Genomic DNA, 25,233 nt, shown 5'->3' on the forward strand with positions numbered 1-25,233 from the left:
CGTGCAGCACGCTGATTAATTTCCATAGTGATCCGAAATTTGCAAGGACCAATGACGCATTTATGTATGCTCCGGATATTGCATGGAAACTCAATTACAGCATTGCATGTACGATAATCACTGCGGTATGATATTGTAAAATATTTACACGAGGGGTTTGAACCCGTCTCTCGCATCGCGTAGGATATTCATGATTTACGCGAAGAGTGCCCGACGCAACGGGACCATTATCGCACACACTTAAGAGTGGAAAAATGCGAAGATAAGGCAGTCGCGTGTTACCTTGGGGGTAAAATTTAATTAAAAATAAACACACATTCGCCCGATTCATTGCTAATTAAATTTCTGTCCACCATTGCACCCCGTGAATGCGGGAATTATATCCTTTTGGAAGGTTGTAGGTGTGCTATGCGCGGGTTTGTGGAAGGTGGTAGGTGAGGGGCTACACTCTGGTACCGAAGAACTGGCACCTTTCGGTGATGTATATGGGACATTCCACGCCAATTCGACCCTTGACCTCTTACGTTTGGCACGCGATTTTTTCTATCATTTTTCTCACTGTGAAAGGTACTCTGGTTTTTTTTTATGTTTTGTTTCGAATCAATTTGAATTTTCTACAATTTTTAGAAACGACTTATCGACCGACCAAAATTAAAAATTTGACACAATTCTGATAAATCCTGTGTCAGATATCAAAATTTTCAAGCTTGGACCCGGAGTGGGCCGATTTTCCCTTCTTATTAATTTCAAGCTTTTTCTGAAAAAAAAAACATTAAAAAAATCAGAAGCGGAAGTCATTTTACTACGGATAGTTGCTGAAACATTTTTATATGTCACATTGGATATTTGAAAATTTTTTCAGATTTATCGCAAGATATTATTTTCTTCTTTATTTTGCCAATAAAAAAAAGTGCAAATAGTAAAATGGTTCCGGAAAAATCTGAAAATTTTTTCAAAAATCCCATGTGATATGTAAAAATGTTTCAGCAGCCATCCATAGTAAAATGACCTCCACTTCTAATTTTCTTAACGTTTTTTTTTCCAGAAAAAGCTTGAAAAAAGTAAGAAGGGAAAATCGGGTAAAACCCAGGTCGAATTGGCGTGGAATGCCCCATGTATGTTTAGGGCAGCGGCACCCTCGCCACCCTTTGTAAGCTGCGTATAAACCGTATCCCGTTTCCCTCGGCTTGTCGCGGAGCTTCTGTAACCGTTTTTCCTTTCATTACCAAGCGCCAAACATCCCCATTAATGATCGCTGTAACAGCGACGCGTAATGATTGTTTTTCCAGTCCCACCGCCTGGCGATGAGGTCAACCGACAGTTGACGAGTTCTTAAACATTCGCTCTTGTCAAACTCGGAACGCATTGTAGTGAGACTAGTTGAGTCTGACTATCAGATGTGTGTATGTGAGTACGAAAACGCCGACTCGCGACACAATTTGGTTGCAAAGAAAATGTTAAGTAGAAAATTTAAAAGACGAAACGTTTGGTCGAAATGGATGGATTTGAACAACGCAAGAAAAGTTAATTCAGAATTTATGCTTCGAAATAAAAGTCGAATGTAGTTATTTTGAAACGTATTATTTTACAAAAAGACAAACTTTGCAATTGTCAATATGAAATTATTTTATTCACGCACTTGAGATTCTTATTAAGAGATTTTTAAATAAGGTGTCAAGATTTGGAACTTCTATTGTAAAACGATTTTAAGTAAGAATATAAAGGGTCTCGTATAGATGATTAACTGCTGCAGAAATAGATCTTTTATAACCGATAAGGTAGAAGGATCTTTTTGAAGTGACTGATTCTGGTTAAGCAAGAATGTTCCTTTTGGAGTTCGTTTTGTGATTTGTTGAATAAATCGAACTCTCTAATTGGCTATTACCAATTTCAAGGAATTTATACCGACGATGAAATTACATGAGTGTAAAAGAAATATTTCGGGTCTTCTCATTAGCGCTTTTTATTCCTGCTCGATGGGCTTCAAAAATAACGTCAAATATTTTCGATCATTTCATTTATTCCATTGAAAACATTTATTCACAGATACCAAAAGAAAAAAAAAAAAAACATCATCCGTTTTCCGTCAAAATCCTCTCCAGCGCACGTGTGCGTGTAAGCCTGTTTAAGATTATTAAACAATTTAACCCAAGGTTATAAAATAAGCAAGCCATTGCAAAGAAAAAATAAAATAGCTCAATTTCCTGAAGGAAGATTACAAAGAATAACGCGTACGAGGGTTTGGCGTAAAAATATGAGAACGACTATTAAGATGTATAAAATATAAGGATAAACGATACGTATATCGATCCATTCATCTAGCATGCAGCTTGGAATGATTCGTTGAAATTCTGTACCTTTTATTAATTTCAGTAGGAAATAGTCGTACGTTGAGCATTTGTCAAATTGTTATTTACATTTGCGAGTTACGAAGATCTCATTAAAAATCGTAATAATTTTTTACCTGTGACTTGAGCGTTGCTCAAGCGGCGTGATATTCAAATATCGATAAGACTTGAAATTTTTGACAAGAGTATAAAAATTGCTTCGTCGTAATTATCTCACGTCTTACTTGTACATTCTAGCGAACAGAATTTGCACGTAAATGTAAGCTGAGAAGAATGATTAGCCACTTGTAGCTTTGACTTTCGTGTCTCGCCGAATGCAATCTTGAATTGAAGTGAGTATACAATCGTTGTGATTAAACCGATCGCTGATTCGAAAGTTCCAAACTACAATACCGATAATTTTTCATTAATATTACGTAGGAATAAATTTTAATAACGTCCACGAGTATGATTTTCATAATTTGCTTAATCCTCATAAACGATTTACGAGCCGAAGATACAAATTCATATCACCTGACGTTACAGTCGTTCGGTATCAGTTCCGATTTAATACTGCAATGTACGTCGCTGAATTCAAACCGGTGAAAAAAAAAAAATAAATAAGGTTAGCGTGGATGAAAGGAGAAAGAATTTGAGCACGAAAAAAAAAAAAATTATAATAATAATAAAGCAGATATTCGAAACCTTGTTTCTTTAACAATCAGATGGAAAACTTGAGTAAAGTAAAATCCCGGGGATGTCTATAATTTTTTTTTAACGAGAAGAAAGCACTATTTCTTTCGTATATACACCGTCTTCTTTTTCAATCCCAATTCCATCCACGATATGGAAAAGGTGTGCGTTGTTATTGCGACCCCGTTGGCGTTCCGTCGCATAAGATTGCAGAATGAACAAAATACTTGAAATAACTCGAGGAGTGCGAAAACGAAATCCGAAAGAAATCGCCTTATTAGTTTCACCGTCGCTTTCAACGTCGTGGAGTAACAAACGATAATACGAAAACGAAATTCAATTGCGATCAGGATCGGAAGAACAATTCCTCAGCAATTTCCTTACGGTAGCTTCCATACGAAAAATCGTTTCACTAACGAATACTCTTTAGCACGGTTAATGAAGCGTGCGGTTGGCTTCCGGTGACTTATTCACGAACACGAAAATTTTGAACAAAATCCAAGTTATTTCAAAGCGCCGATTAGCTCGACAAGATTTCAAGTGAACTCGAAATGACAAACTTCAATTATGCTTAAAGTATATTGCAAATGATTTCACACGATGTCCAGTGAATTTCAATTGACTTGAAATAATTTCACGTGGCGTCACAAGTGCAGAGTTTCAGGTAAAAAATGAAAGTTTGTACCGTTTGATGCACGTTTCGTTGGTGAAGAGATAAACTCCAGTCACCAGTGAAGTGCCGCCATGTGCAAGGATCATAAAACTTGAGCATTTCCAACTTCACGTATTCCCCGCGTCTTTAAATACAAACGTAAAAAGTGAACTCACAACTTCCGTGCAGTTTTTTTTTTTTTTTTTTCTTTATCACCAGTGTAAAACACGACCTGAGCTATGCTCGGTGCACTAAATAAAAGCTCGTGTCACGACGTGCTTACAAGGCGAGCCACGCGAGCTTTCAGCCTGCATATCGGCCAAGGAAGAGTCAAGACTTTGCACGGTGATCCGCAGCTAGATCAGACGTGGAATAATTGAAGCTTCGCGGTGTGTACTTTCCACTAATTCAACCGACTTCAACTGCCTTTTGCACCTTGGCACTTCAACCCCCCCCCTTTTCCGTCCCTGTAATTCCGACCTTCGTGCGTGTCCGCAGACCCTTGAATTTCTCCACTCGTATACAAGCGCCGCACATAAACGTGCATATTACATTTACTCGTTACTCTAGCTACGTGTAACGAGCTTTCGTGCTCGGATGGATGGACGGATTCGGAGTGGAGAAAACAAAACGACGAGAACGACAAAAAAAAAAAAATCAACAACCAGGCATATAACGTAGTTTTCTCCGACCCGTGCGGATTGAATACGACGACGTCAAATGGCCGCTTTCGCACGGAACTTATTTATTATTTAAAATCTAGGCTCCCGCCAAGCCACTTTCTTCCGCTCAACTTCCCCGCTCCGGGATCAATCCTCACCTTCTCTCTAAGCTCTTCGCTCTATCCATTTTACACACACTAAGTACGAACCTGTGCCCGCTAATGTGCAAAAATGGGTAGCTAGTGGAGGATCGTACTTTCACTCAGCTCTCTCTCTCTCTCTCTTTCTCTATTTTTTTCTTAATATTTCCACAATTCATCTGCACTGTTGAAAGATAGTAAAAGCAAACTTTTCATGAAATTCAAAAAAAGCATATTTGTATACGAAACTCGGCGCAGATTTGATATTTTAAACTGCGCATGCGCAAGTTTTGGGGGATTTTCAAGCAGGCTGGCCAACCCAAACCTCCAGCTGCCAAACGGATACTAGAAGAGGTTATGTGACTGATACAAATTCATTCAGGTTATACGGATCGCAGATAATCGATGTAACGGTTCGGGAAGTTGTTGAAAGCTTCTATTGTATTGACCGATTGATGACACGTTTCGATCAAGTTGGATCACCTGTCGAGTGGACGAAAATATTTCCACGGTACGGTCTAGCTGACCAATAGAATTGGACTACTTTGCGCATGCGCAATCGGTGACTCAGCTTGCTTGGTTCGACCGTTTTTCTCTCGGGACAAGACTCTGGGATGACTTGTACGCAAAAACGAAATTATTTGAAAAATAAGAAGAAGAACATCACGCTATCGAGTCCGTGAAATAATTTGATACGAGCTGGTTCCCAAGATGTCGTAAGTTTTTCGCGGCTCGTTATTCAACCGAATTTGCATACCAATTGTTCAAAGGCAGAAGGACGTGCTTTAGACTTGCAGTAAACCAGCGCGCATGAACAATAAACGCGCTATGCACAAACGTTGAATAAATAAAAAAAAAATGGTTAGTATAATACACGTTGGGTGAAGTCAGGACGCGTGGAAAATGGATTACGAACCGGAGAGAGAGAGAGAGAGAAAGAGATGGAGGTAAAATTATGTAAAGAGGAGAAGAAGAAGAGAAGAAAATACTTCACTGAGACAAATATCAAATTGTATACCTGCAAATTCTTCCTCAAATCAAAAATACCAGCACGAGAGGCGATGAAAGAATGGCCATATTTATAGTCCATTATAGTTATAGTTCAAACAATCATTCCGCGTTCTACGCAGAATGGCAGGATTGCCAGTCAAGCTGGCAGCGCCTGTGTACTAGAAAAGTTTTAATTGTGTTCTATACACTAATGACCCGAACCTACGCCAAACCCAATTCCCACCTGAATTGAGATTAATGTTCATCTGAATTCCACAAATTACCAAAGTCAAATTGCTCACGGTTTCCAATTTGCGTTTATAAAAAATATGCGACGTGATTGTAGACACGTATACATCGTACTTAGGTTGTGTACATCTAATATTTCATTTATGAATAGTGATTGTATGTTTATTATATTTGTGTATGCATAGAGCATTCCGTGCCAAATCGGTTAGTTTTGAACTACGGTATTTTTGAATTGGATGAATATTTTGTGAGCTTATTGTAGCAAATCTAAAATCCTTAAATTATTTTTCAATACTTCTTTTTTATGAAAGTAATTTTAATTTACCAAAATCGTCACAAGGTGTCACTACTGTTTCAAAATTCTAAGGATATTGTATTTTTGGTTTCAGTCATTTTGAGATTAGTCTCGTTATGAGTCAATTATTTATTTGTATTTTGGTTAGATATACGCAGCACAATGAAAATTTGGACAGACACAAATCAATGCCAAACGTTTTTGAAGTGTCATAACCAATTCTGAAACATTGTTTGCTCTGTGAAAAGTAGGTTAAAATTATGTAGACTAAGTGAAACCAATGTTTTAGAATTTGTATACAATCTTAACAGATTGTACAGGCTAAGTTAGACTTTGGTCAATGAAAATTAGCAATATGCTTGAGATAATTCTAAAACAGATAAATAAACCCATTACTAGGTTAGTCACAAATTATTTGATTTTGATAACATACAATGTTTGTGAATTTATTAAACATTTTTTTATAAAATTTCAACATTGTCCCTGATTATTAGCATTTTTCGGAAACCCGATGCCCAAAAGTTAAAAATTCATATCATCCACAGCAAAAAAATAAATCTGGGGTCTTAGTGATGCAATTATGAATCAACTAAAAAACTTTCGACTAAACCCAGAATGGCATTCTCGAAAAAGAAAAAAAGTTTAATTTTCAAAAATGAGACAAATATTATGAAATCAATACACGATGAGAAAAAGAAACGTCCCAGCAGGTCGAATAAAATTTTTGTACTCATTTAATTATTTTTCACTGTATAACTAAGTTAGAAAAAAGTAGAAATTACAAATTAAATGTTGATATGACAATGCAACGATAAAATTACAAAAACGTAACAAAAGACACGATAATAAAGTGGACCTGGTCAAACATTATGTTTAGTTAAATTTTTCTAACAGAGCAACCGTCACTGCATTGAAATTTATTACCGATGTAGAAACCTGATGGTTAAATTACACCGAACGAGGTGTAATTTTCGCGGGTGTCATTCGAACGAGCGAGATTTAGTAGAGCGAAATCCGTTAAATGTTTACTACGCGACGCGTATATATATATATATATAATAAGTTGGTCCTTAATAGAGTTGTCCTTGAATTTTTATGATCGCAGGGGCTTAAACGCTTTCACATTGATGAAAGAAATTCCCTGAAAATTTGAGCTCTCTATGTCAACTCGTAAGATAGTCCGCTTCGTGATCGAATTATCTCACGGAGATAATATGGAAGAAACTTTTTTTTGCTTTTTGAAATTTTACAAGTCATCGACGAATATTTGGGGTATACAACAATAGAAAGCCCACATTTTTGTAGAGAATTGAACACTCTACAAAAAACTCTGATGCATAAAGTTGGTAAACGAAAGCCTTGGCACGTTAATAATTAGCGTTCAAAGTTTCATTTATATAAAACTATCGTTTCGTAAAAGGGCGTAACTCCGACAAGTCAAAGTTCCGAAGGTGAGAAAATTCAAAAATTCAAAAATCTGAAACATCGAAATTTCAAATGACCGAAGATTTTCAGTTCTGTGAATTTCTGGATCGGTGAAATTTCGCCACTTTGATTTATCTTTGTTTTGGATTTTCCATATTTTTACGTTCGGAATTCTGGTCATTCCGATTTTCGGTTTTTCTTATTTTTTACACCCAGTCGTTGAGTAAACTACGCTATATAAGTATATTTCAACTTTCGGAGCTTTTCAAATTCGGAACTAAAATCCCTTAAAATTCTTCAAATCCCGAAGTAAATAAATCCAGCAACGCAGCACGAAGTCTGTGCAAATGAAACAAGATCCTAAATTCAGTAAGGACCTTAAGGATCCTCCGAGTTCCTCTGAAATCATTGAAATCCGCTGGAATCCGACGCGTTAAAACCTCGTGCAAGTTGCACCGTACACGTCGAAAAATTTGAAGAGTGTCTAACCGTTCGCTTCGCGACTTTCGCTCCGTCCGTCTAAACGTGATTTCGGGCTTTCGTAGTCCAGCTTTCGCCCCATCAACCCCTGGGGTTAAAAAGGTAAGAAAAACTTTGGAAAGAAGGGAATTCCATGAGTCAAGAACGAGCCGCGGCCCGTATATTCGACTCACTCGATATGCTTAACACAGCGTTACCGCGTTACGTGACTTTGTTTACTAATCGAGGTATCGTATCGCATTATCGTCTTTCCTTGAACATTTACCAGGAATAACTGGCTTGAACGGTGAAACCGAGAGGTGGAATAAGGCGGATAGCATCAACGCCGCACGTAACTCGCGGAATATCTTCCGTCTACACGAACATACAAGCACAACATTATTTATCGATCAACGGACACTGCCTCTGTTATTACGGATTTGTCAGCATGTTGAAGCGAATTAAAATTTATCCGCGTAGATCGGATCGATCGATCTCCGATCAAGCGGATGTGCGCAGACAGATTCGGAGTACGATGAACAATCTGGTTGGATCAGTTTTAAATCGATTATATCTTGGTCAAAGTTCTGATCGGTCTGACGAATTATTTTTTATTATTTATTTTTTCTTTGCCAATCGCGATGCGCATTTTCAGATATTCAATCGTTTTGATTCGTATCGGCGGGACAGCTGAAAAAAAATTGATAATTTTTATCAATTTTTCGAGGAGATCGAGTGATTAAATTTTTTCTCAATAATATTGCTCTGACATTTTTAAAAGGCTGGCAGATTTCTTGGATTTCAATCTCGTGCCGATGGCTAATTTTGTTCGGAAGAATATTCTTTACGAATTCGGTGAAATATTAAATTTTACAACGTTGCATCGATGTTGATTTTATCATCGGCAAATTAAGACAGAACTGAAACGAATGTTGAATAAAATGGAAAGTCTGTTGCATTGATTTTGTAAAAAAAAAAATGAATTTCCAACAATTGTTAAAACGATTTTAAACGAAGCATAGATATGAATTATAATTTTTTCTACAATTTCAGTTTATCTCCGAACGATAGTGATTTCAGAAAAAAACTACTTTCGTTATCAACCGAACCTCCTTAACTGATCAATAATTCGATAATGTTCCCTTCGTTACCAAAATGTATATACACTCGTATACTTTTTTCTTCCCTTTACTTTCCTTTTCACCCCTTGGACTGCGAGTAAAAATCTCTGGCTGCAACACCATTGCGGTTTATTGTACGGCAGTCAGGCTTCCAGGAAATAGAGTAATTCAAAGACCATCAATCAAGAACTCAAGGGAATTAGCGTGATTTGAACCGACGTAGACGAACGATATGAATCGTCAGCGATGTATAAATTCGCAAGTATTATTAACCGTATGTATGCCTGTAGATATGCAAAGCGATCGCAATCTGTGAATGTTGATATTTTCTTCGTAATAATAATCGATCTAGCGATAAGGTTTTATTTGAATAATCACCAACATTCGTTGCCTCTGTTAAAACCAAATCATTCTTCCTGAGGCAAAGACCGAAAGAACGTAATCGAAAGCGATTTAAATGCTGGACGAGCTAATTTGACTAAACCAACATCTCTCAGCTCAGCCTAGCTTCAATATCCGATTCCCGTTTTTCACACCATTTTTCCAGCTCTTAAAAGGCTCACGGAATTTTTCTGAAAACTCTTCTCCATCGGTTACTCGAGCCGCCTGAATTAATTCAAAGTTTCGATCAAGAAACTGAATAATTTGTCACTTTTACATGTAACGATTACAATTTCCAATCACTTTCAAAAACGATATTAATTTACTTGAAAATTGTTGAAACTATTTGTGATGCGATTTTATCATGTTTCATTGATGAGATCATTATAATTGAAAAAATGTTTCAAATGGTAGAAAATTTTCACCATCATTCAGTTTCGATGTAAGAAAAGTAAACAGGATGAAACTTTTCAAATGTAACATATAACATTGGAGAAAGCATCATCGTCTGCTTGACCCGATAAAAGTTTACTCAATTTCAAACGCTATACATATTCGAAGTGAATGAGAATTCATTTGACAATAACACTGGTCTGTAAAAAACAAAGTTATTTTTCTCCTTCTTATTATCGTGTGTAATTACAATAGATTTGACGCTGCCGAATCGAGATCTAGTAATAAAAAATGTATATCAAGTATACTTTCCATGCAATGTGTTTTTTTCTTTTAAATAAAAACGCTATTTTTGCTTAAAAATTATAATCAAACACTAACGGTAGTATATAATTATAAAAAAAAAAAGTTATAAAGTTGGAAAGCTTGAACATTAAAATCGTCAGAAAATCTATGTACCGGTATAATTCTAGTTATTTTGTAGTTTTCTTTCTTTTCGTACTGCGCGACATGAAATCACAACGAGAATTACTCAGGTTCACTCATTGGTGTGAAAAAAACGTTGGGCGATATATTTCTTTCTCTTTCTATTAATTCGAATTGGTTTTACATGCAATATTAAATTTTTTTGACGTAGGATTTCGTCGCAGACTCGTATAATCGACTTTCCAATGCAGTGCAAGTGTAATCGTTGACTTGGATGAAATAAATTATGGATCCCGAATAGCGTGCCGGGATTTACATATATATTGAATTATAGATAAATTGTAGATAAAAATTTTTTTACACGCAATTACGTCGTCGCTTAGTTTAACAGCTCGGAACGTCTTGAGCCGCGTGGATAATCGAAGGGCGGCATTTCGATAGCGGGGTAAAAGTCTCTTGATGTATAAGAGAAACGCGACGTAGAGAAATGAGTTTTCGAGTGTAACAAATTGCATACAAGCTCGAAGGAAGTTGGGTATCAGTTAAAACCTGGGTATAAGATTGATGGTCGAGGAGCGGCGAATACTCGACGCATAACCTCGAGGGCGAGATTCCCTTTTCCTGGCTGTACACGCCTACCGAGAATCACCTTTATTTGCTATTTTAAATCGGGGCAGACGAAGGGACCGAAAGATCTCGAGTCACGGTCGAAAAGGACACGAAGGGTTTAAGGTTGGAAATTCCGAATTTAAGAAAGGATCCGAAAGCTACGAATAGCTAAAGCTATTTTTTGGCTGGCGAAACTTGAAGTAAAGAAATGAAAATGGGAATAACTGGAAATTTTTCCTTTGTTTCGTTATATTTAGATTTTCGTAAAACTAAAAAGATTTTTTTTAAACCGGAAACTGGCGCGATGTGAGTTTACTTTGATCGTGAGAGATTCAAAGAAGAAAATGTAACGATTCCGGCTTTTCGATGTCGTTATTACTTTCCTGATTTTACTTGTTTGTGAAATGAAAAAAAAATTTGCAACAGAGATAAAACTGTCTCAACTTGTAAGATCTATTCGATAAATCTGTGAAATAAATTTTACGTTAGACTTTCGGATTTTGTTTATCGAAGATGAAGAAGGAAAAGTTAGTAAGAAATGAGTTTGGAACGTGGTTGACGTGTATTTTCGAAAACAGTCAAAAATGTATCGATTACACGACCTTTGAAATTTTGTTTTACGCAACTTTTTCGAATCAGATAAAGAACTTAATAAAACAGTCGACAAAAATTGCAGTTACTGCGTAAACAATTTCTCAGTGAAACTTTTGAATTTTTGAACTAATCATCGCAGAACTTTTTACGTAACATTATAATTCGTTCATGAATTCTGCGTAACTTTGGTCATAAATTGCAGACGATTGGTAAAACAGACCGTGAAATTCTAGAAAGTTTGAAACTCTGTTCGTACGAGTGATATTTATTTTTAAAAATTTTTTGTTTTCACATTTAATCTAGAATCTAAAGCTTGTCGAAAAATAATTGGAACGTAACTGAATGCATAAGTGAGATTATAGGGAAAAATTGTTTCGTCACAAAGTGGAAGTTTTCATCGAGTAGAGACCAATTTGTTTACGAAAGCGAAGCTCCGTAATGATCGAGTGAGTATAATCGCAGTAACAAGCTGCTTTATTATAACGAAACTGCCTAACGGGCTGAGGGACGTTGAAACGTGAGGGAAAACCTTGTCGCAGTAACCTTAGCCATCTCTGATCTATATGTCCCAGGAAATAAGAAAAACAACCAGACATCTAATACATATAAAATCTCTGGCAGTTGGACTGACTTGCTTTTTTTTTTTTGTTACAGTATACAAAGTTCAAATCGATCAGGACTAAAAGTAAAGCTTTGGTAATTAGTATCGAAAACTTGTTGCTAAGATAGATTCGGTGATATGTATAATTATAAAAAATACAAATCTCCCTGAATTACGAATTGTTGCGCAGAATCGAAGCTAAAAAATTTATTTCAAAATTCTGTTAATTTGAATTATTTTTAGCGGCTGTCGAGAAGAAATCTGCGGGTTAAAAAAATTTTCAAACAGTAGGCGATTGATCCTGAAAAAATCTGCTCGAATCGTTTACAAGAGTAAAAACGCGAGGGGAATTGAGATGAGGAGAACGAGCGATTCGATTTAGCCAAGAACGCCCCGTGTAGAGATTTTCTTTTTTATGAATATAAACCAAGGCGGGTAGCAGAGTTCCGGGATTTCTACATCAAAGAGTTTTTATTCAATCTCTTGTCGCCCCAAATTCAATTTCAACCATTTGAACGAGATTGGTTCGGTAAAAATTCAATACTCTTAACACTCGGCTGCACTCGAGTGAGCGAGAAATCTGACAGCAGGTTTCCTGCTGCACGTAGAAACAGCCGTTCATTCGTAATCAGTCGGATTTAACAGCGCCTCGAAACTATCACGGCGATAAAAAGACGCGTGCTTCAATTTTAGTGTCGACCATTTTTCGGTCAATTTTTACGACAATTAACAATTTGGTTGAGATGCGAAAATCCGATTTATAAAATATCGGTTAGCTGAGCGTTCAGGTAATTCATTATTGAATATATCATTATTTAACACGAATTTTAACAACGTTCGATATGCGAATGATTGTTGTTAAACATCTGCGCTTATCCAATTATTTGAAAAATTGTTCGTAACAGAATTCGGAACCTTGAAATCTCTCAAACGAATATAAGACGAAAAATAATTCATCAAGTGTATTTAAGGCACGTGAAAATTTTTTTTCTCTGGATCTCGCGTCACGTTTATTACATGGCAAAAAAAATTTCGCGCTCTGGAAATTTTTTTTTTTTTTCGACATTTGAAGAATCGATAAGTGCTTGAAATTCACCTCGTTTCACGAAACATTACACTTTCATCTAAATCTTGTTTGGCATCATTAATAACGAAATAATGAATTATTTGTCAATTATCAAGAAAGATTTCTCTGATTTACTGAAATTAATTAATTGCCGACTGCAAACAAAGTATTATCTAAAAAAAAAAAAAAAAGAATCGTCAATTCATTGAACACCGACTGAATATTCTGTACGCCGAAAATTCGACAAGTGTTTTATCGACAGCTCGTGATGAATAAATTTCGAAATTTTTACAATAAAATTAAATATTTCTCAATATTTCACAGCTGTTTATTTTTGTATTATCAGGAAAAATTTCTTTCGTTGAAATAAAGTTGAGTAAAAATTCAAGCCCGTGGATCGATTGAATAAAAATTAAAGTTGAAAGTAACTTTTTGGCAAATTATCTTACGCGAATAGTTTTGCTTCGCAATATAATTTTCCCTTCCTTACATTTTCCGCTGCGTTTTCTCGCACCGTTTTCGTTATAGACACATAATGAGCGCAAAGATTCCACAAAGAAAAAACCAATATGCTTCACCGAGGTTATTCAAACTTTGGTTGCCGGCTGTGATGCGAACTTTTCCCCTCATACGCAGTCTGTATGCATGATGCACGACTCACTCTTCATTTTTCTCTCTCTCTTTCTCTCTCTCTCTCTCTCTCTCTTTCTTCCTCTCTCGCTCCATCAAACTTCACAACATCGTGGAAGAACTTTGAACGAACTTGTAGATCTCGAGTAGATTTCGCGTCGAGTACTCGACATGAGAAATCCTTGCACCAAGTACAAGAGTCAAAAAAATTTGTTCTCCAGAGTTTTCCTTAAAGACAAAAAAAAAAAAAAACGCCGTAAATTCGTGCGACGAAAACTTCTTCGTCACTTGATTTTTGCAGCCGTTATGCATGCACGCAATCTTGCGAAAACTTTGCCGTTGTACCGCAAGTGCTGTATTTACGTTTATACCATGCGATAATGGGTATTTAGACCGAACGAAGTATGGCGAAAATCTCAAACAACTACCGCGGTATTCAGTTGTTTTGTTGATTATTTAATCAAATGCGGGCTCTTTGTTCAAGAATTGATCAAGTATTGTACTTAATTATTTTACGAGTAATTTTTCGGACGCTGCGATTTAGATATTCGATTAATTTCCGATTATTCGGCTCGATTCGAGATCAATTGAGTCATTCGATTAACGAAAATTTTTTTGATATTCAAACACACTGGAAAGTGGATTTACACATTTCACTGCGAAACTGTTCAGCATATTGTGTTTTACAAGGTGAATTCTTTAAATCAGAATAATCGAACTGACTGACTCGTTAATCGTAAATTAAATCTTTTCATTCGGTCAAGCCAAACATCTCTTTAATTTTCTTTCGATAAAACCACTACACCTACAATCGTTACGCAAAGAATAATTAACAATCTCTCGTAAAACTTGAAGTGTCTAAACGGCACAGCGAGTTTTATCGATTCCTAAACATAAAGTTCAAACAATTTCGGATATCGCGAGTGCTTCCGATGTTGTGGAAAATTGAACTTTTCAAAAAGAATAACAACGATATCGACTTCATCGACGGACGAGTGACGGGAAAATTTTTGGTCATGAATAATAAGGGAGCGAAAAACAAAGCGGGACAGAGAAATTGAGAAATTTTTCAAACCTCATTCACGCCTCCGAAATTCGTCGAGGGAGATAAAACCAACAATTGGCGTTATCCGGCGTCTTTCAGCCTCTCGAGATCCTATCTGTTTCGGATTTCGGTGTAACGTTCAGCTGCTGTAGGTTGGAATAACGGTTTGTTATGCCGAATACAATAAACAGGTGGAAGGTTTCCACGGAGCTTAGGCAGGCCTTGATTGTAACGCTGATACTCCGTATACAGAAGCCTCCGACACCAAAGTTCGTCGAGTACCAACCGGTTTTGCAAGAATTACATCGCGTATGCCTATGTATTCTGCATTATGCAATATATTCAGATAACAAGATTATATTCCGTGGAAATTACTCGTCTGTGTAGAGGATATTCCACCTGATATCGTAACGCGAATAAACGTGAGGAAACAGAGTGGAATCGTTGCAACAAAGTTCTTCACTTTTACTTCGCATTCCCAATTGTGACACCAATTTTAACTGAAATGGACGTAACTGCCGGGTAATCTCGGTTTGTTGAAATGAGGATTCTTCTATATTGTTAATTAAGAATAATTTCGAGTCAACTATTTCCATTCTTTATCAATAATCGAAAAATACAATTCTGAGTGGAGACTCGAAGAGAGTTTTGTATAAAAAAAGTAATTAAAAAATCTACCATGTGTTACTATTGTTTTTTATCTATCCGCTTCATAGTATTATACATTTTTTCGAATACTATTGCTTTAATTTGTTGTTAGGGCAACAATAGATTAGTGTCAAGGTTTGATTTAACTCAACATCGGTAGTAAGGTAAATAAACGTGTTTCGTATCGCAGTAACTTGAGAATGTATTGTTGACAACTATAATCACACCAAATAATAACTTGTGCGATATTTTTTTGTAATATTAAAAAAAAAAAAACACCCAACACCGAATTTTCTAGCATTACAACTACAGATATCTCACAATTACAATTACAAATACAATTTTACCCAAAATTTTTTGCTCAAACAACGAACAAATTGGGTTCTTTTAGACAGATAAGATTTTTCGGAGTGGGTTGAAAATATAGAAAGGTCAAAAAATAGAAGGGCCACAATTTTGAATTTTTAGAGAAGCGACAATTCAATTTATAGAATTCAAAAATGTATCACAGAATATTCAGAGTAGGGAGATTTGAAAAAAATTGACATGTCAGAATATAGAATGCCAAAATATAGAATCGTACACAAATTTTAGATTTTACTATTCCATGTTTTTACTCATTCTATATTTTGTTTTTCTGCATTTCGACTTTACCTACATTTTATTAATTCTACGAATTATATTTTCGCGTCATTGAAAATTCGATTTTTTGGTCCTTCCCCCGGTCGGCCATTCTCATATTTCACCCCGACCCAATTTTTCCTTTTTCATACATAACAGACGGTCAGAATTTCGCCCAAGATTCTTTTCCCAAACAGCGAACAAATTGGGTTCTTTGATACAGGCGCAGGAGACAGCGTATTAAAAAAGTTAAATTGTTTTAATAAACAGCGTCGCCACGGCCCTTCGAATATCCCGCCGCGCCTCACGATTCCATACTTTTATAACGGAGAGGCGCGACGCCGTGAGCAGCATGCAGCCATTCTACAGCCCGTTTAATAACTCGTTAAATATAATTTAATCAAGACATAAATTAATATCGGCGAGCCAATAATATTATATTCAGACGAGTCTGCGCGCCCGTGTGTGTCCGGATACGAAGAAGCTTTAATTAAGTTTGAATAATAAGGCTGAGGTTTATTAAAAACGCTTTCTCTCTCGCCCCGTATTACTCGCTGTGTAAAAGGAAACGCCGTCGTATTATATTATTAAAATTTTAGTTACCTACGCCGCCTTTGCGAGGCCGGTGTTGCGTATTTTACACTAGCATAGCCACCCGATTTCCAGGGAAAATCCTCTCTGATAAGTTATAGGCACGTGTTTCGTTGCCAGCCAACAATCCCGGCGAACAAATTTTAATCAGTATCAAATGAATATTAATATATTTAAAGAGCAGAGTTAAAGGATCAATTTCATGAATATTCATACATTTGTAAAACCGACTGGCGTATATTTCGCGAAAAAGACGTACGTTAAACACGTCATAAATTTGTCGCTAATTTCCTTACCATATGTATGGCTAATTTTATCTCGGATCCGTGTCTTTTTTTCTTTACTTTCGTTTTATGCATGAAACGATGCATGATACGTAACAATTTACACCCTTCCTGGCAATTCTGATTATTCCAGGCTACTCAATTCCGATAAGCTTCGAGCTATTTCCGACGGGGAAAATAATGTCTTCACTTCAATTCATATAATCGATAAACTTTCAGGAATTTTCAATCTGAAGTAAATACCGATGTTGCATAAGAGTTTCAGCATCGATGCAAAATAAGCAAAAAATGCTCGTGCAAATTCCATTGAAAATACGATTTGTTCGGAATTCAAAACTGTCAGACATAGAAAAAAAAAATTCACGAACGCCGTAAGTATCTGAAATTTTTCAAAATCCGTTGAATACTTAGGGAAATAAATTATATTCCAATTTAGGAAACAGCTTCAAACCAATTATAGCTATTATATTGATAAAATGATTTGATCAACACGCGTAATTTCAAAAAAAGAATATTAGAAGGTTCGCGAAAATTCCTGACGAATAGATTACTTAATTTTATCAACGAGAAAGTAACGCGAAATATGATACACGAATTAAGTTTGATATTTAGGCTGAAAGGAATCGGAAAATTCGGCAGCACGGTATCGAAATTCCTGGCCAATTACTAAAGCATATAATCATTCCGGTTTGTATTGTCAAAGTTTCGCACTTTTTCCAAAATATATATACATATATATATATATATATATTAGGGTGGGTCAAAAAAATCAAGTATTTTTTTTTTTGGATTCGACACACGAAAACTAGTTCCTAGCTACCTCTAGAAAGTACTTACCAAATCTAAGCTCTTAATATTAACGGGAAGATTATGCTCATCATAGTTTTCCATTTTCAATTTAGTCTTATATAAAAATGGCTATATCTTATCACCAATAGATCGTTAAATTAGTTGCATCGTCAATATTTATAGGAAATTGAACGCTCTACAAAAATGGTCTCTTATACTTTTTTCATTAATCTAACCATTTAAAAGATATTCAAGGTGAAAGGTTGAAGTATTTTAAGGAAAATAACTTTTTGTTTTGAATTTTGTAACTTACTAAAAAATAATTATTGTCAAATGAGTTTCAGATATTTTCATAGGAAATTGAACGCTCTACAAAAAAGGTTTCTTGTGGTTAATCGATTACTGTAACCATTTAGAAGATATTCGCAGTAGAATCCCAATGCCTGTTGATTTTAATAGTTTTTAAATAATTATTTCCAATTTATCCATTTATTTGATGGATTTTGAGATAATTTATGATCTATTCCAGAAAGAGAAGGTTTTTATTTAAGAAATATCATCAAATATATCAGCAGAAAAAAAAAATTCTATTTTACCATATGAAATTTTATAATTCAATACAGTATTGATACAAAAATATATTTTTTCTTTTTGTTTGAGTTATAAAAATTGACTTTTATTGCAATTCGGAAATTTTGCTCGATGTTCCTTGACAACTTGCAATAAATATTGAAACTGGTCTTCGTTTTTTGTCAAGCATTGGTTGTATTCAGATACCAGCGCTACTCCACGCTCTGCTGCGTCATTTACAACTTTTAATTGCCTAAAATAGTCTTCATTTTCTTTATAACTGTCATCGGAAGTCCACAATTCAATGTCAAGATCAAGAAAATCATATGGTAGGTCGAATATTTTAAATAAATTCAATGATCTCTGAGAAATAAAGTCACTCAAATCCTTTTGAATGATTGAATTTATGTTCTTTCGATCGATTTCAAATCTTTTAACTTTAGATTTAATACCATCTCGAGTTTTTACAGCTTCGACTATTTTCTTTTTCATATCAAGTGGAACAGTATTATCAAACAGTGATAAAATGGCGAGTTCATCATTTAAATACCACAAATGTGAAGTCATTTTGTCAATAGTTGCTGATGAAATTGAAGCATCAATCTTTTTGTATTCAATCAGTTGTTTTAAAAATTCTAAATCGTTATTAGCAGCTGCAATCGCAGAAGTTGATGAAAACCAAGCCTTCAAATATACCATTACTGTAAAAATGCAAATCTGCCGTAGACTATTCAATTCTCTGGCATTGGGATTCTACTGCGAATATCTTCTAAATGGTTACAGTAATCGATTAACCACAAGAAACCTTTTTTGTAGAGCGTTCAATTTCCTATGAAAATATCTGAAACTCATTTGACAATAATTATTTTTTAGTAAGTTACAAAATTCAAAACAAAAAGTTATTTTCCTTAAAATACTTCAACCTTTCACCTTGAATATCTTTTAAATGGTTAGATTAATGAAAAAAGTATAAGAGACCATTTTTGTAGAGCGTTCAATTTCCTATAAATATTGACGATGCAACTAATTTAACAATCTATTGGTGATAAGATATGGCCATTTTTATATAAGACTAAATTGAAAATGGAAAACTATGATGAGCATAATCTTCCCGTTAATATTAAGAGCTTAGATTTGGTAAGTACTTTCTAGAGGTAGCTAGGAACTAGTTTTCGTGTGTCGAATCCAAAAAAAAAAATACTTGATTTTTTTGACCCACCCTAATATATATATATATATATATATATATATACCATCAAACGCAATAACGCGCACATTGATCGTTTACTTGAATACACAAATTTTCATCCGATCGGATCAAGGCGTCTGATCAAAGATTACGAGATAAAAATAATGCCGAGGTTGATACAAACGTCTTGAAAAAAACTCCGTCATCGTCAAACGAAATTTTTTTATCAATTGGCCGTATATAGTCATGGTCCCCCTTTGCATTCTACAACGCTTATCAGCTGTCACTCGGCCTTGCTACGAATCGACGTTTCACGGTTAACTGAGTTTTCAGTCTGCCTGTCTAGACTCTGGCTTTTAATGTGCGACGATAGCGATAATAATCACATGCGACAAGAAGGGATTCTCACACACCGGCTTATAACTGGAAAAAAATTTTGTCAGATTTCAAAACTGTTCATTATATATATATATATATATATATATATATATATATATATATATATAAGGTTTACGCAGTAATTGTTGCAGACGAAAAATTCTCCCAATATATTGGATTTTTTTTTTTTTACCGTTCAAACAACATGTTTTTTCACGAAATTTCTCTAATATAGATGAAAATAGTGTGAATGATTAATTTATCATAAAAAAATAATGATAGACTTTTACATCAAAGCAATCAAAAACCGGATATTAACAAAATCTGGAGCTTTTGTTGCTTCTGTTCAAAAGAACTGACAAAATCCCAAGTTTACGAAGGAAATACTTTATTGTTGTAACAATAAACTATGCAAACACGGTTATTTTGAAAAATTCTGCGAAGAGATCGGAGTGATTAGAATTTTCAAAGCGTTATTTGAATGGGAAATAGTTACATTATAAGTTACGAAATTAGGCACCTGGGTTAGACTCGAGTTACAAAATCCTATACTTCAAGAGGATATTTGATTCGGTAAAAAACTAGCATTTAGAGCTTGTTGTATAATAAACAGTATTAGCTTAATCTGTAACGGACTAATATGGGTGAGTTAAAAAATTGGCGGCAAAAAATAAATAAAAATCAGGTCACTCACAATTCGCGACCTCTGAAGTTGGGTCAAACAAACGTTGCAGCTGGCATCACGTCCTGGAAACAGAAAATTGATGATAAACAATAGCTGTGCAAAAAATGATGAAAAACAAAAGCACCGATAGAAAAAACAAATCGGCTTTGATCGATTCAATTCCAGCGGTGCTTTTGTTTCCCAATATAGAGGAATGAACGGATATTAACCGTTTCGAATAGGGGTTTCAATTTGATCAAATTCTGTGATTTTTTTTATCCATGAATGACTGCACCGGTTGAAAATTAATCGTTGGATAGCCGAACAAATAAACATTGAAACAAGGGTAGAGAAAGTGGAACTAGCAGTAAACGACTGAACTTTGAATTCAAACAATTTTCTCTTACGGCGGAGAAGACGTAAAAACTGCAAATTTCGTTTAGAAAAGGTTCATTGTTGTGACTTTACAGCGATTTCATGATTTTAGTATTATTGAATCGCAAAGGCGTAACGTTCAACCAATTTCCATGATTAGTTGTAGCTTAGTTTTTTCGTTATTTGAATCTGCAGTATGCATCGTCTGTAACATACATTTTCGAACCTTATAAATTTGTCATTTATAACTGAAAATAATTCCGTACGTTGATAATTATCAAACTCAAAAAAAAAAAAAAATCAATGCGGACGATTTGTAGAAAATTTATTCACGGAGAAATTCAAGCTACGATTCATCAAAATTGAAAAAAAAAATTCCCTAGCGTTGATATAATCGTGGTACAATAATTTCAGTCATTTTTCTGGCCAACAGGTTACTTTTTTCAAATTCACATCCAAGAGTTTAGAATTTTCTTTTATCAAACCATCACTACGTTTCAATTAACTTCAACTCGAATACCTTCAGTTCCACTCTTCAGCTATTTTTTCATTCCAGCATTTGATTTACAAGAATACAATATGCGATACCGAAATACGAAACAAATTCAGATTTAAACTGAAATTCATTACATTCAAAACAATTCACAGGTAATGTAAGAATCCAGGCATTACTTTATAGTTGATAAATTTCCGTTCGCCATATTTTACATCTTTCGAACAAATTTTTAATTACCGCGAATAAAAACCAACGTTTCAGATAAAAAAAAACTTAGATACTTGACAGGTTCGATATCACCTGTCAACACGAATTTTGAGTCTAGGTTATAGATGTCAAATTTTCATATCTTCCAAGTAGCTAGTAAAAGAAAAAATAGTTTTATTATATAAAGTTTGCTTTTTATTTCAACGTTCTGCTACCTGATGCTAATACTATCAACCAAAGACTTCAATACTTATTTATCAACGTAAAAAATACAAAAGCAAACTTCACAAGTAACGAATAAATTACATATTGGTTATTATTCGATGTATAGATTCAAATTTTATTCATTTAGTTATAAAATTTAAAAAAATTATCGACCTGTATAATCTGTCGAGTGAAAAAAATGTCTGTGACACTTTGTTACTTCCAAAAATTTCGAGCTTGCTAACGCATCGCAAAAGATCGTGAAAAGGACTATTGACCAAAAAGATTAGTAACGGATACTAGACTTTCCGGTAACGGCTGGAAAACTAATTTTCATTTTCTACCTATAACTATATTTTTCGATTGTGGTAAAAAATGAAAACCGTCATGGAATGAGCGGTAAACGGAACTAAAAATTTCTCTCAGTGTGCCGCATTATGTGCAACTTGCTCTTGCGTAATGTTTGCAGTGACAGGTGCGTTCATGCGAATCGACCCGACAGGTCACAGAGGGATTGTTGATGACCCTATTAGCATTTTAAACAGGTTTGATTCGGCGTCCCGTAAATCGCGATGCCTCCGCGAATCCGCCGCCCCTAATTTCCACCCTCGACTCGAGTCTCGACGCCGATGTTCGTGGCTGCTGTCCCTATAACAGCCAACGGACGGAGGAGACTGGTTTCGGTATTCATGTTGACAGGAGACTCGCTGTTAATTGGACGCGAGAAGCGTAGATTGGCAATAAACCAGATACGAACCAGAAACGCGACAGTGAATCGAGCCGTCTCGGATTTCTAACGAAGATTATTAGCCCCAAGCTATGTGCCGGCATTTTGTTTCTCTCATTTGCTTGCGTTTTTTCATTTCTCTTTTTCTATTCACATAAACGTATCGCTTTTCAGAAGCCCAAGAGACCTTCGTCAGGGGCTTGTTACATTTCTCCGAAGCTCTCACGGATCGAGTCTTGAGTTTCTTTTGTCTTCTTATTCTCGAACGACGGCTAAAGATTCTTCCGTTACCAGCAGTCTCGTTTTCTTGGTTCTACCAAGCATCATTTTTATTTTAATAAATATTTCTCGGTGAAAAGAATTATTTTTGAAAAACGCGAGCTTGTTTCATGCGTGATTTCGGTGCACAAACTAGCCGTTTCTGTGACGGGCGAGTGAGTCTGCGAATGCGCATGCGCGTAGTACTGAAAAGACGACGAACAAGTTGCGCGCATGCGCTGTCGCGAACAAATCTGACGTCACCCGACCCTAACCTCAATTTCATGCTTCGCGAAAAAACGCGCAACATATACTTGTTACATAACGAATCGTGTGCGATGAGGAGGCGACGTTCCTGTTGCCTCGCGTATTTGCAATATTCGTTTTCGGCTTCACCTACGACTGATATTGCAAACTTGCGCTCGGCCCAAAAAGACCGAGTTTGCCTCCTCGTTGCACAATATACTATCTTTTCACATTGATTACACGTCTAATTATTCAGTTAGTCAAATTATAGGAGCAGTTTCACATTCGTACATAATTCACGTTTATTTTAATTTTTTTATCCATGCAAAGATGACACTTTTGTTTCGAATAAAATTTACTTTTCCGATAAAAAATAAACGTTAAACGAATTGCCTGTTTTTTTTTTTTTTTTGTCTTAATTGAAATGAATATAAAATTTTCCCTCTGACCTCCTGTTCCTTAGAATCAATAATGCTCGCGGGCTGGTCGAAAAAATTTAAATTAAGAGGTAATACAATAGCAGAGCTTCCAGCCAAGCTTGCGATTACGTATCAACGGTGAATAAATAAAATTCTCAGAATCTGGGCACATCGTAACAGGATATTTCCAAGCGGCCTGATGAGACGATAAAAAGACACTTCTCCGAATCCCTTTAGATTTATTAACTCGCCGGGAACTTGTATAATTAGCAATATTTTATGCTTGGTCGATATATTATGGGGTATAGAAAGAACTATACTTCCATTTTTCTACGACAAAACCTAATTTGAGGAAGTAATTTGTTAGTCAAAAATATATTCTTACTTTTACAATTAGTTGATTTGGTTAGTTGAGAATTTATCAAATATTCGTGAAAATTGAAGAAAAGGAAATAAAAAAATTCATAAGTCAGAAATCAGATGTTGATTTTTCATTGGAAATTGCTGTTAAAAAATTTTTTCAATGTCGTTAGATTAGAAAGAAAAGCTTGATTATTGTTTTTAAAAAACTATTTTCTACAGTGCTGTTAGAAATCTGATTCGCTATCACACAATCAACCAGATTAAAAATATTTACATGATTGCACTAATGTTGATTTTCATCAAAAAATAGTCTAATAATGTTGAATTAACAATGCTGTGTGAAAAATACCATTGTCAGCAAAATTTGATTCTGATGGTATAGTTGTATGCAAAACAGTATGATTTTCGGTAGAATCTAGACAATGTATTACGCTGTGAAATGAAGAGGATAAAAAAAAATCCTTCGATTAATCACGAGCTGTACTCACCTACCAACAGAAAATATATATATATTTTTTTTTCTTTCAGATAAAGCAATCATGAGTCATCATGTCTATCGCGAAGATACTTATTTCACCAAAAACCAGTTCTCAACTTCTGACATTTTCAAAATTTTTTAACGCAAATTTCCTGAAATATTTTACAAATATTCTTCTTTTGTATTCTCAAAGCTTGAATGAAACAATTCTTTTGTTACGTTCAAAGAATAGAATAAAAAAAAGAATAGAGAAATTATGTTGTTTTTTTCTTTTTTTTTCTTCTCTTGCCTTTCAAAACCCATGTAATCATTTAAGTCCGATTATCGTAAAAGAGCAAAAGCACCCTGTGGGCGGGCTATTTCCGGTAAAAGGGCTAGAGAGCCGAACTGTGTGGTACGTATGTATATAATAATAGTTGCAGGTAAATATACACGTACATACGTACACTTGGGGACAATGAATCTGAGACGGCTGATTTTTCACACTAGACAATTACGTTGGCAACTCAGAGAAACCTGCAGCGCCACGGTCGGCCGAGCGCGAAACTAACTCAATCTCAATAAACTTAACGTAACCCATGACCGTCGAATCTAACCTCAAAATACCGCGGGAATAATGACTTGTTGGATTGACACGTATTCTAAGGTTAGATTCGACGGTCATGGGTTACGTTAAGTTTATTGAGATTCAGTTAGTTTCGCGCTTGGCCGACTGTGGCGCTGCAGGTTTCTCTGCGTTGCCAACGTAACTGTCTAGCGTAAAAAATTATCCGTCACAGATTCATTGTCCCCAAGTGTACATACGTATATATAAATCGATGAATGGATGCGTATAATACACCGATATTATAGGTGTACGTATAGAGAGAAGGATATTGTTATTCGTTGAGCGGCGACGGCGGTATGAGAGGCGGCAGCTTGTCCTGACGTACCCTCCTTAAAGGAATGACAAACCTTATACTGCACCC

The 25,233-nt window shown here is 35.4% G+C and overlaps 1 protein-coding gene across 1 annotated transcript in view; it reads right to left on the reverse strand.

Annotated features, from left to right (window-relative positions):
• LOC124301738 (disintegrin and metalloproteinase domain-containing protein 10-like) overlaps window positions 1–25,233 on the reverse strand; it is a 359,750-nt gene that overhangs the window by 198,389 nt on the left and 136,128 nt on the right. The window contains exon 3 of the mRNA XM_046757113.1: window positions 20,523–20,575. The gene's annotated coding sequence lies outside the window, so the exon portion shown is untranslated. The remainder of the gene's footprint in view (window positions 1–20,522; window positions 20,576–25,233) is intronic.

This window comes from Neodiprion virginianus, chromosome 4 (assembly GCF_021901495.1).
Source record: "Neodiprion virginianus isolate iyNeoVirg1 chromosome 4, iyNeoVirg1.1, whole genome shotgun sequence".
NCBI classification, from domain to species: Eukaryota; Metazoa; Arthropoda; class Insecta; order Hymenoptera; family Diprionidae; genus Neodiprion; species Neodiprion virginianus.